Genomic DNA, 12783 nt, shown 5'->3' with positions numbered 1-12783 from the left:
AACTTTGCACGTAAGTTTTTTTTTATATCATAAATTCCTTTATGTAACCATATATCCATTTTTCCAGCAACTATGGAAGTCTTTGAAGAAATTCCGAACTTCCGTACTTGGGTAGAAAAGATATTGACTGCTGCTCCTATGGATAAAAGATTGTGAAAATTGCTTTCTCAAAAATTCGGTTTGAAAGTGAAGACGCACGGTACTCTTCACCCTCTTAGTTTTTCTTCTTCTTTTGCTTGTTCATATGTAATTTTTTTTTCATCATCCTCTTTTTTTATTAGGGTTTGCTATTCGTGGCATTAGTTTCGCATCTGTTTTATCAACCATGCTTTCTATAAGCCTTGCTCAGGAACGAATTTTGAGTGCTTCTTCCTCCAAGAGGAAAACTGGTGAAGCTCGTGGGTCTGATAATGAAGATGAGGTAGAAGAAGGTTCTTTGGTGAAAAAGCCGCGTGTCAGGAGACGCGTGATTTCTGACGATGAAACCCCTACTTCTTATGATCCTCTGTCGAGTTCAATTCCTTTCAGACTCATTGACGAGCCAGATAATACTCCTTTAGAAATTTCTGATGAAGACGTAGCTAATCCCCATCTAGTCCCGTTGATAGGTTGTTTGCCCATGGCCTTGAGGGTAAAGAAGGCTTCAGGCCTGTTTCTGAAGAATTGCCTCTTGATTCCTCTCCAGTTTCATCTACTGTTAGCCCCCTATGTCTTTACCTAATGTTACTCCGGTTGTTGCTCCCATTGCTGCTTCTCATGTAGAAGCTGAGCCTTCTAGCAACATGAGGGAAATGAGAAGAGTTGTAATTGAGGTTCCTAGGGGTGAAAATTTATTGAGGAAGTCTGGTCAAGCTGATGTGTGGCTGAAGCCATTGTTAGGACCCGTGGAGAAGAAGAAGTTGGAAAGCCATAGTTCAATGACTTTAATGAAGGGCATTTTTCGTTCTTCTCTGAAGGTATAAGCTTGCTTACATTTCCTTCCTTCCTTTTTCTCACTCATAACTCTTTTTTCCCTACCTTTTTGTAGATTAGTCTGATTGGTTCGGAGCTTATGAAAAGAGTCTCTCAGACTGATCAATAGATAATTAAATTGCGTACCGAGGCTGACAACTGGAAAGAACAATTCGAAGGTCTTCAATTGGAAAAAGGACGTTTTTGCAGAAGAGAAAAGTGCTTTGGAATGATAAATGAGAATGACTTCCGCTGAGTTAGCGGTTGAAAAAGCTTCTTCCAGTCAAGTTGAGAAGGATAAGGATAGACTGGAATCCTCTTTTGCTGAACAACTTTCCAAGGCTACTGAAGAGATAAGGGATTTGAAAGAACTCCTTAATCAAAAAGAGGTTTACGCAAGTGAATTGATTCAAACACTTACCCAAGCTCAGGAAGATCTCCGCACCTCTACAAATAAAATTCAGTTCTTGGAAAGTTCTCTTGCTCCTTTGAAGACAGCTTATGAAGCATCGGAAGTAGAAGAATAAGAGCTGAGAGCCGAAATTGATCAGTGGGAGAGAGACTATGAGGCCCTCGAGGATAAGTTATCGTTAGATGTTAGCTGGACTTTTCTGAACACTCGCTTCGAGACTTTAAGTGAAGCCAGCCAGGAAGGTTTTGACCTTAATGCTGAGATTGCTGGGGCTAGAGAAGAAATTAATCAAACTTAGCAACGTCAAAGCTTTTTCACACCTGAAGAAGAAGGTTCTAAGGGTGCCGGAGATGGACTTGTTCCTCGCAGAGCTGGTGTTCAGGTCTCTTCTCCCCAAGTTGATCCCTCTTCTCATGTTGATGATGCTCCTTAACTTTTCTCCTTTTCCATACTCTTTTGTTGGCTCTTACTTGGAACTCCCTTATGTTGCCTTTTTTTTTATTCTAACAACTTTTTGGAAGGTTTTTTTTTGCCTGCCCCTGGCGTTTTGGGGTTAGATGACAAGAATATCACCCTTGTTCTTTAGGGTTACTATATATAAATGTCTTTATTGCAGATTATGCTTTTTCCCTTTAAATATTTGAGCTTTCACTTGCACTTAAAAATGCTTTAATAATCCGTGACTTCAATACACACGAGTTTTTACAAAAGAGGGCCCTTTTATATTAATGACACTGATGAAGATGACGTCTCAATGTATGAAACATAAAGTAGACATGAAAATAATTTGAGGAAGTTTTATGCTTTGAACTTTCAAATAAATTCTGTATATCATTTTCATAACTGTTCATACAACATATTCATAATTGCTTTCATTGTAGCAGATTTACAAATTCGGGTCTACTTTCCCGCGACTAAATTTATGACCTTAACCTAGAAGCTCGTAGGAATATCTTGCATCCTTTTTGCGAGTTTGAACTACTTTGAAAACTTTTCAAGGGTATGTTCAAGGTTTTGATCTAGGCTGAACTATGCCCTTCGTATATATTTTCCTTCCTTGTGTATTCTTCTATATGCATAGTCCCCCTAGTATTGGAGCATTGAAGTATGAAATATCGAACACTGGATCAACTCCTTTGTTTTGGTCCTTTCCATGTAATAGAAAAATACAAACGTGACTCAGAGATAATTTTTTAAATGATGACTGCATAACCTTTTTTCCATCAGAAAAGTTATAACCTAGACCGGGAATAATTCAGTTTTTCGCGTGTCTTTCGGGTTTAAAATCATCATTTGGTACATGCCACCTTTTTTCTTATCATCTAAAATGGTTAGTAAAATTTAAAAGAACAAAATAAAATTGAACTTGCGTGATACCTAATCGTGGGTATTTTCCCCGTCTAGAAGTAATACTTATTCAAATGGACCGCATTCCAGTTCGTCGGTAGCGTCTTGCCATCCATGGTTTCCAACTCGTATGCTCCTTTTTCAGCGACGCCTCTAACCCTATATGGGCCTTCCTAAGTTGGACTCAATTTCACCTGCATTTGCCGCTCTTGTTGACCGGAACACCTTCTTGAGGACGAAGTCCCCAATCTTAAAATACCTCAAATTGGCTTTCCTGTTATATTATCGTTCAATCATCTGCTTTTGAGCCGCCATTCGAATTAATGATGCTTCCCTCCTTTTTTCTAACAAATCCAAATTTGTCTGCAACTCTTCCTCATTTGCCGCTTCAGTGGCATGCGTATATATTGTACTTGGTTCACCTATCTCCACCGGAATCAAAGCTTCTGCTCCGTATATAAGTGAAAATGGTGTCTCACCTATACTAGTTTTTATTGTTGCTCGGTAAGCCCATAGCACCCCTGGTAATACTTCTGGCCATTTGCCTTTTGACTCTTCCAATCTCTTTTTTAAGTTATTGTTATAACTTTATTCGTCGATTCATCTTTCCCGTTGGTCGCATGGTGATAAGGTGCAGAAGTAATTCGTTTAATCTGCTAACTTTGGAAGAGTTCTGTGACTTTCGCGCCTATGAATTGTGGGCCATTGTCACATACAATCTCTTTTGGAACTCCAAACCAGCATATAATATTTCGCCAAATTAAATCCATAACTTCTTTTTATCGCACCTGTTTAAAATCACCTGTTTCTACCCATTTTGAGAAATAATATGTTAAAACTAACAGAAATAGTATCTTCCCTTTAGCTTCAGGCAACAGCCTTACGATGTCCATGCCCCACTTCATGAAGGGCCAAAACGAAATAATTGAATGCAGCAACTTCGCCGGTCGATGTATATTAGTGGCATATCGTTGACACTTATCGCACCTGACTGCAAAATTCTCTGTGTTTTCTTCCATTTTTTGCCAATAATATCCCGCCCTTATTAATGTTTTCACCAACTATCTTCCCCCAGAGTGATTGCCACAATGCCCCTCATGTACTTCTTTCATTACGTACTCTGTTTTTGATGGTCCAAGGCACCGTGCTAAAGGTCCACCAAATATTTTACGATACAAATTTCCATGAATTAAGCAGTACCATGCAACTTTCAGCCGTAATAATTGGAATTTCTTCTTATCTCCAGGCAAGATACCATACTGCAAAAAGTTCATAAAGTCGTTTCTCCAATCCCAAGTTAAATTATTAAAATTTACCTCACTCTTGGTTTGATCGAGCGCTGAATGAAACAAATGTATCATAATAGCATTTTCTGCATTTGTTACATCCATGAAAGACATGAGATTTGCCAACGCGCCTGCTTCTGCATTTTCCTTCCTGGGTATTTGCACGGGTTTCCACGTCTGAAATTGTCTAAGTAATTCTCGTATCTTTTCCAGGTATTGCTGCATTCACGTCTCTTTTGCCACGTAAGTCCCCTGCATTTAGTTAACCACCAACTGCGAGTCACTTTTGATCATAATTTGCTCGATACCAAGTTCTCTTGCCAATTCTAAACCTGCAATCACAGCTCTGTAGTCTGCCTCGTTGTTAGTGATTGGATAACATTTTATTGCTTGTCCTATGACTTCACCTAAAGTTGGAATTAGAACAATTCCTAAACCTGCTCCTTTAACATTTGAGGAACTGTCGGTGAGCAGGGTCCAAGTTTCCGAATTAGCTCCGATAAACACCTGTAGCTCCTTCTTTGCTTCAGGAACTAAATTCGTGCTAAATTTTGCTACAAAATCTGCTAAAACCTGCGATTTTATTGCAGTTCTAGGTTGATATATGATATCATACTCACTGAGTTCTATTTCCCATTTAGCTAATCTACCTGATAATTCCTGTTTATGCAGTATATTCCTCAGGGGAAAGCAGTTATAACAGAAATAGGATGACATTGAAAATAAGGTCGTAACTTCCTAGATTCCATAATTAATGTTAAAGAAAGCTTTTCCAAATGTGGATATCTTGTCTCTACATCTAGTAAAGATTTACTAACATAATAAATTAGGGATTGTTTACCTTTATCTTCTCGTGCCAACACCGCACTTACCACTACTTCTGACACAACGAGTTAAATGGGCGATCTTTCATCGTCTTTTGGTTTGGCCAACAAAGGCGGATTCGATAGATATGACTTTAGGTACTTGAGAGCTTATTGTTACTCATCAGTCCATTCAAACCGATTCTGCTTTTTCAACACTGAAAAGAATTTAAAACTTTTTTCCAATGACTTTGATATAAACCTTCCCAAACCTGCTATCATGCCTGTTAATCTCTGCACTTCTTTCTTGCTCGTGAGTATATCCGGTATTTCCTAAATAGCTTTGATCTATGCAGGATTTATTTCAATACCCCTGCTAGAAATAAGAAAACCTAAAAACTTACCTGAAGCCACGCCAAAAATACATTTTTCCGGATTTAGCTTCATATTATACTTGCGTAGAATTTCAAAGGTGCCTGACAAGTGTAGAAAATAATCTCCTGCATGTGTTTTCTTGACTAACATATCTTCTATGTATACTTCCATGGTTTTTCCCATATGTTCTTGTAACATTTTCGTCACCGATCTTTGATATGTGGCTCCAACATATTTCAAGCCAAATAGCATGACTTTATAACAATAAGTACCCCTGTCTGGTGATAAAGGAAGTTTTTTCTTCATCTAGAGGGTCCCTTTTTATTTGGTTATATCTTGAGTACGCATCTAAAAATATTAAAAGTTCATGACATGCGGTAGAATCAATTCGTTGATCTATATGCGATAAAGGAAATGAATCTTTAGGACAAGACTTATTTAAATCAGTATAGTCTATGCAAACTCGCCATTTTCCATTCTTTTATGGAACCACAACGGTATTAGCTAACCAGTCAAGGTATTTTACCTCCCGTATTGAACCAATTTTCAAAAGCTTTTGTACCTCATCCTGAATCACTTGATTTTTGAAGGATCCTTGCTTCCTTTTCTTTTGCTTGACAGACGGGTGTAATGGATCCTCATTTAGTTTATGAGTCATCACCTTCAGTGGTATACCTGTCATATATGAGTGCGACCAAGCAAAGCAATCTGTGTTAGCACGTATAAATTCAATTAACGTACCTTTTATCTCAGGGCTCAAATTTGCTCCGATGTAAACTTTCCTGTCTGGCCAGTGGTCAAATAATATTTGGGCTTCGAGCTCCTCGGTGGTTGTTTTAATGTTCTCATTTTCCTCAGGCTCCTAAATCACATCGGGTCTCGAGTCAACTTCAGTTTGATCTAACGTGTCTTCAGTTGAGGTTTTAATAGCAACGTCCTCAACTGAATTCTATAATTGCTATTCCGCATCTGAACTGTTGGTTCTTGTGCTTGCAAACACCACCGAGTTGATACTTCGTGAAGCTTGTTAGTCTCCGCGGATTCGACGGATCCCCCACTGTGAAGGAAATTTGATGAATTTATGCAAAGTGGATGGGACAACATACATATCATGAATCCATGGCCTTCCCAGAATTGTATTATAGGCCATATCCGCGTCTATCACCTGGAACTTCGTATCCTTGATGACCCCTTCTGCAAATGTGGTAAGTACAATTTCCCCTTTCGTAACTACGCTTGAATTATCAAACCTAGACAAGGTTCGTGCTTTTGGTATGACCTTATCATTAGCTTATATTTCATTCACCACGCTAAGTAAAAGATGTTTACTGAACTACCTGAATCAATCAAACTCATTTTATATTAGTATCATGTACATGCAAAGATATTACCAGTGCATCGTTGTGAGGAATCATCAATCCATCCACATCTTCATCATCGGATGTTATACTGTCGCCATCCAAGACTTGGATAACTCGCTTCCCGTGAGTGACAGTGACCTTTGACGTCTTTTTTTGGGATGTATATGTCACTCCATTGACCTTATCTCCTCCAGTGATGACGTTGACTGTTCTTTTTGGTGATGGAGGTTTTGGGGGTTCCCGACTGTTCTTCATGTATGATTGTCTTCCTTTCTCATTGAACAGATCAATAAGATAACCTTGCTTTAATAAATGTTCGACCTCTCCTTGCAAAAGCCTATAATCTGCTATTCTATGGCCATGATCATTATTAAACTCGCACCAGAAATCTCGGTTTCTTTTGTTCGGATCTGACCTCATCTCTTTTTGCCACCACACCTTATCTCCCATACCTCTTAAAACATCCACTAATTTAGAGGTGCTAACGTTAAAGCTGTAATCCCCTATTCTTGTTTGCGTATCAGAATCATTGTTTTGGGAATCCCACTCATTTTTGAATCTAGATGAAAAGATCGCATATTTTTGCCTTGATCTTGGATCAAATCATGGATTCTCCCCTTTAGATCAAGAATCTCGTCCTGTAGGTCCCATGTATGGCTCGTACCTATTTTTATCGAACCTCCTTTCTGATTCTGAATGTCTAGAACCTGATCTTTCTTCGGCCATTGGAGGTGTGACCGTATCTTCTTCTATCCGCAACTTCGTACTGTATCTATTGTACACATCGTTCCAAGTTGTTGCAGGAAATTCTCACAAACTTTCCTTCAATCTCCTAGTGGCTTTTGAAATTTTCTCGTTCAAGTTGCTCGCGAATGCCATAGCTGCCCAATTATCAGGTACTCAAGGTAGCGTCATCCCTCCCGCTTGAATCTATCTACGAATTCCCTGAGCAATTCTGTACTTCCTTGTTTAACCTTAAAGATACCCCCAATCCTTTTTTCCAACTGTTTGAGCTCCCAAATGTGCTTTTATAAATGAATCTGCATGCTCAACAAAAGAATCAATAGAATTTTCAGGTAAAATAGAATACCATGTTAACGCCCCTTTTGTGAGTGTTTCACCAAACTTTTTAACCAAAACTGATTCGATTTCCTTCTTGGTTAAATTATTGCCTTTCACGCCAGTAGTAAACGTAGTTACATGATCACGAGGGTCAGCTGTTCTATCATATTTGGGAATATCGGTCATTTTAAATTTTTTGGGAATCGGTAAAGGTGCTGCACTTGGCTTCCAGGGTTGTTGTGAATTCTTATCAATATCCACACCTTTTATCACAGGTGGTACGCCAAGTATTTGCTCTCTATGTTCGTTTTGCTCCTTCAACTGTTTCTACAAAGTTAGCACTAAACTTTGTAAATTTGAATTATTTGGTGTACCTGACCCTCCACCACGATATTCATTAGGAATTTCCCCACTTCCAGAGTTTTCTAGCCCTAAATGCGGGTTATTAAAAGTTATCGTGTTAACTGGCGGAGGAGTTTGCACCGCATTGGGTAATTCTCTGACAAAAGCCTACAGTGCACTGTTCACGTCTTCTGCAATCAGTTGCTTTAGAGCATCCTGCTCCATGGTTTGGTCGTCTCCCTATTGATCATCAGCGCACGAAGCATACCTTTTAGGTGAATTCTCATGGGATTTCTGTGGGGATCCTATAGGTATGTGGTGTGGTGGAGTTCCACTTTGTTAGTTCAACTGATCGTTCTCGTTAATGGTTGACATACTTTGTTATTAAAAATAGAGTTTGTAAAGTGAACAGATTATCAGATTCGCGAAAACGAAACTAATTTGTTTAACCAAAAATAGATTTCTCGGTCAAAGTCAATATTTAGAAGAAATCAGGTTACTGATAAACAAGATTTACTTCACTTTCCCAATGATTTGGGTAGAATGGATCAAAGAATGAAAATGTTTGATAGAGAAAATAAAAAATGAACTAATAATCACTCCCAAGAATTAAAGCTTAAATCTTGGAGAATAAAGAAAAGAATAACAGTATCGATTTCAATAGTAATCGTTACTTGCCTTTACAAATGAAATGTCAGCCCTTATATAGGTGCTAACAATTATAACAGTTTCCTTACTTAATTTGGGCTCATTAATGGTATTAATTGTATTGATTGTCCGTTACTATGTTTAACAGTAATGGAAACATTTATGACTAAAGATTACTTGTAACTATACCGATTTTTCTTTTTTATTTACATCAGGTTCGTGTATCTTCCCTTCTTTGCAGCCTTTATTCATTCCACTCTTGTTTCTCCTTTTACAGCTATCAGGTCTGGTTCTTTATTCTATATAATCTCGTGGGTGTTTCTCACGTGCCTTTTTCTGCACTCTTTAATTCATCTAATTAAGAATACCACTTCTCCTTACATCGATGTTCTACGTATCATGCCCCATCAGCTTGTTGAAAGCCCATATGTCATATCTTTTTTCTAGCAATACAGAAGACTTTATTATTCGCATTAACATCAGTCACTTCATAAGGGCAGTTCATGGTTATTTATTGAATTGGTCTGATCAACTCCATAGAGTGAAGGCGTTTGTGTGCTTTGTATATGCTTTGGTACTAATCGTTTGGTGGAAGGTATAAGAATAATGGTGAACATGGTGTATTAGTAATGCTGGTATTAGTAATATTGTGATTTGTTATGTTTATTTCTTATTCACGGCTTGGTTTGGTGTTTAAATCATTGCATAATTTTTCAAAAAAATAATTATTTACAAAGATACCCCCCACATACTTTAACTTTGTACACTATTTTTATTACAACAGTTTTATTACCCTCCACATTTCTTACTCTCTCTAAAGACAGTTTTTTTTTAAAAGAGAGCAAAATTAAAAGAAAAAAGTAATTAGAATATTAAAGTTAAAAGAGAAGAAAATTTTAATTGCGGTGACATATATACAACATACCAATTATTAAAAAAAATAGGTAGAGTTTTAACAAAATAAAAAAACTTCAGTTTATATTTTGAACGAATTCAAAATCAAATTAAGTATTAAATATGTATTATTTTGAATATAGTAGAATGCTAAAGGAAAAAAAATAATTAAAATATTACAATATAAAAATATACAAAATATGCCGGAAAGTATTTGGAATAGATTTTTAGGGATTTGAGGGATAATTATGTCTTTAGTCATGTTTTTGCAAGTACTAAAACTCTTGCATTGCTAATACCATAGTTTGTTATGTATTAGTTATACATAGGAAAATACCAAATAGAATGTATAACTAATACTTGTATTTATTATACATATATTGGAAAAATATACCAAACAAGGACTAATAATGCACAAAGCTAATGCTTGTATTTGTTTTCCTAATGCCTCCTACCAAATGACCCTAAAGAGTAATAGCCTGTTTGGCCAAGTTTCTTCAAACCCAATTTCAAAGCTGAAGTGTTTGGCCAAGCTTTTAGACGGAAAAAGTGTTTTTGAATAGAAGCAAAAGTAGTTTTGGAGAAGGAGAAAAAAATAGCTTCTACCCAAAAGTACTTTTTTGAAAAATACTTTTGAGACAAGTACATTTAGAGCCCGTTTGGCCAAACTGCCAAAACTACTTATTTTGAAAAAGTACTTTTTTTTCAGAAGTGCTTCATCCAAAAGTACTTTTGGAAAAAAATAGTTTGTGTTTGACCAATTCATTTAAGAAGTACTTTTTGCAATATTTGGTAAACAAATTGTGTTTGACCGATCTTTCTAAAAAGTACTTTTAAGTGTCAAATTACGATGAATACTTTAATATTTATCGTAAGAAACTTTTATTATTATTTTGTATTTAATTAAAATATAAAATATAAAGTAAACATACATATTAAAAATTTAAATCAATATAATATACATAATTATACCAAAGCATATAATATTATCTACTATAATTACTTATTGTTTACATGATGATTTGAATAATAAAAATACATCATTCAATATGAGTGTCACGACCCAATTCTCCCTCTATAAGATGTCGTGACGGCAACTAGTCTCTACGACTAGGTAAGCCTAACAAAGATGCAGAAATAACAAAAATGGAAACAAAACTCAATAACTAACTGTAACAGATAACTAAATAACTGATAAGAATGCTACTCGGCATTTACAATAACCAACACTCTAATAATACACAGTATTCCCAAGACCCGGAATATCATAAGTCACAAGCTACGGGAGGAAAATTAGTATCTCTATACACCAGAGTCTAATAAAAGTAGTAAGGAAGGTAAATGACATAGGTGGGAAATGGAGGGAGACTTCGAGGTCTGCGGACGCGGCAGATATACCTTGAAGTCTCCGTACAACAGCAAGCACTCTTAGCTAGTAGTGGGGCTAATAAAAAGTACTTAGATCTGCACACAAAATATGTGCAAAAGAGTAGCATGAGTACACCACAATGGTACCCAGTAAGTGCCAAGCCTAACCTCGGTATAGTAGTGACGAGGTCAGGTCCGGGCCCTACTGGTATATAATAATAAAATAGATGCTATAACAAACATGAATTAAAAACAGAGAAGACAACAATAGGTATTCACAAAGAAATAACAACACCGCATAATGATATAACAACAGGGGCGCTCTCAAGATACCGTCTCGTAGTCCCAAAAGTAAATATACAGGGAGAACTCCCGAGGTACCGCCTCGTAGTCTCAAAAGTAAATATGCAGCCAGAACTCCCGAGTAACCACCTCGTAGTCTTAAAAGTAAATGTGCTGGGAGAACCCTAGAGGAACCGCCTCGTAGTGTCAAAAGTAAATGTGCAGGGAGAACTCCGGAGGAACCGCCTCGTAGTCCCAAAAGTAAATATACAGGAAAAACTCCCGAGATACCGCCTCGTAGTCTCAAAAATAAATATGCAGGGAGAACTCCTGAGGAACCTCCTCGTAGTCTCAAAAGTAAATGTGCAGGGCGAACTCCCGAGAAACTGCCTCGTAGTCTCAAAAGTAAATGTGCAGGGAGAACTCCCGAGGAACCGCCTCGTAGTCTCAAAAGTAAATGTACAGGGAGAACTCCCAAGGAACCGCCTCGTAGTCTCAAAAGTAAATGTACAGGGAGAACTCCTGAGGAACCGCCTCGTAGTCTCAAAAGTAAACACACAACTCAAGCCGATAGATAGAACAATTAACAGCAAGAATTGTTTTTACAGTTAAGACTAATAAATATCAAGGGAAAAATAGGAAATCAATTAGGCATGTTGCACAGAGTTCAAATAAGCAGTTAAAGCACGTAGACATAGGATATTAGGCTGAGCAGGATAACTACACATATTGGAATAGCTCAATTAAGACTGAAAAACAGACTAATACTCATTTAAACGGTATAACTTCCAATTTAAGAAAAAATATGTTGCTACTCAGTAAAATAAATTGAGTTTTAATACAAATAGCCCGTGTACGTACTCGTCACCTCACGTACACGGCGCTCACATATCACAACAGTACCAAATCCTAAGGGAATTTCTCCCACACAAGGTTAGGCAAGCCACTTACCTCGAACCAAGCTCAATCAATCGGTAACGATGCTTTTTCCACGAATATCCGACTTCGAATGGCCCAAATCTAGCATAAATCAAATTCATACCATAAATACAACTATAAGAAATTAATCTAATTAATGAAATCAAAGCTAAAACAAGAAATTAGAAAATCACTCCAAAAAGTCTCCCCTGGCCCACGTCTCGGAATCGGGTAAAAGTCACAAAATACGAACACTCATTCACTCACGAGTCTAACCATACAAGAATTATTCGAATCCGGCCTCAAATCACCTTCCAAAACTCGAAATTTAGTCTATGAAGTTTCTACCATTCCCCCCCTCCCCCAAATTTCCAACTCAAATCCCTAATTAGATGATGAAAATAGCAATACATTCATGAAACATAGTCCAATCCGAGTTATAACCACTTACCCTAACAATCTCCTTGAAGAAATCTTGAATAATCGCCTCACACCGAGCTCTCAAACTCCCAAAATCGAAATGGGTAATCAACCCTCGAATTCCTCTTTTCTGCCCAGTAAACTCGCTTTTGCGAGCCTTCAACCGCACATGCGGTTCCTATAACGCATCTGCGGGAATCGCAGATGCGGAAATTACCTCGCACCTGCGATCCCTGGACATGCCTCCAATCTCCGCTGCTGCACTTTGTGCGCCGCACGTACGATCCCGCACCTGCGGTCTCCCCGCCGCAGGT

Source organism: Nicotiana tabacum, chromosome 23 (genome assembly GCF_000715075.1).
Source record: "Nicotiana tabacum cultivar K326 chromosome 23, ASM71507v2, whole genome shotgun sequence".
Taxonomy (NCBI): Eukaryota; Viridiplantae; Streptophyta; class Magnoliopsida; order Solanales; family Solanaceae; genus Nicotiana; species Nicotiana tabacum.
Note: the sequence above shows the minus strand (reverse complement) of the source record.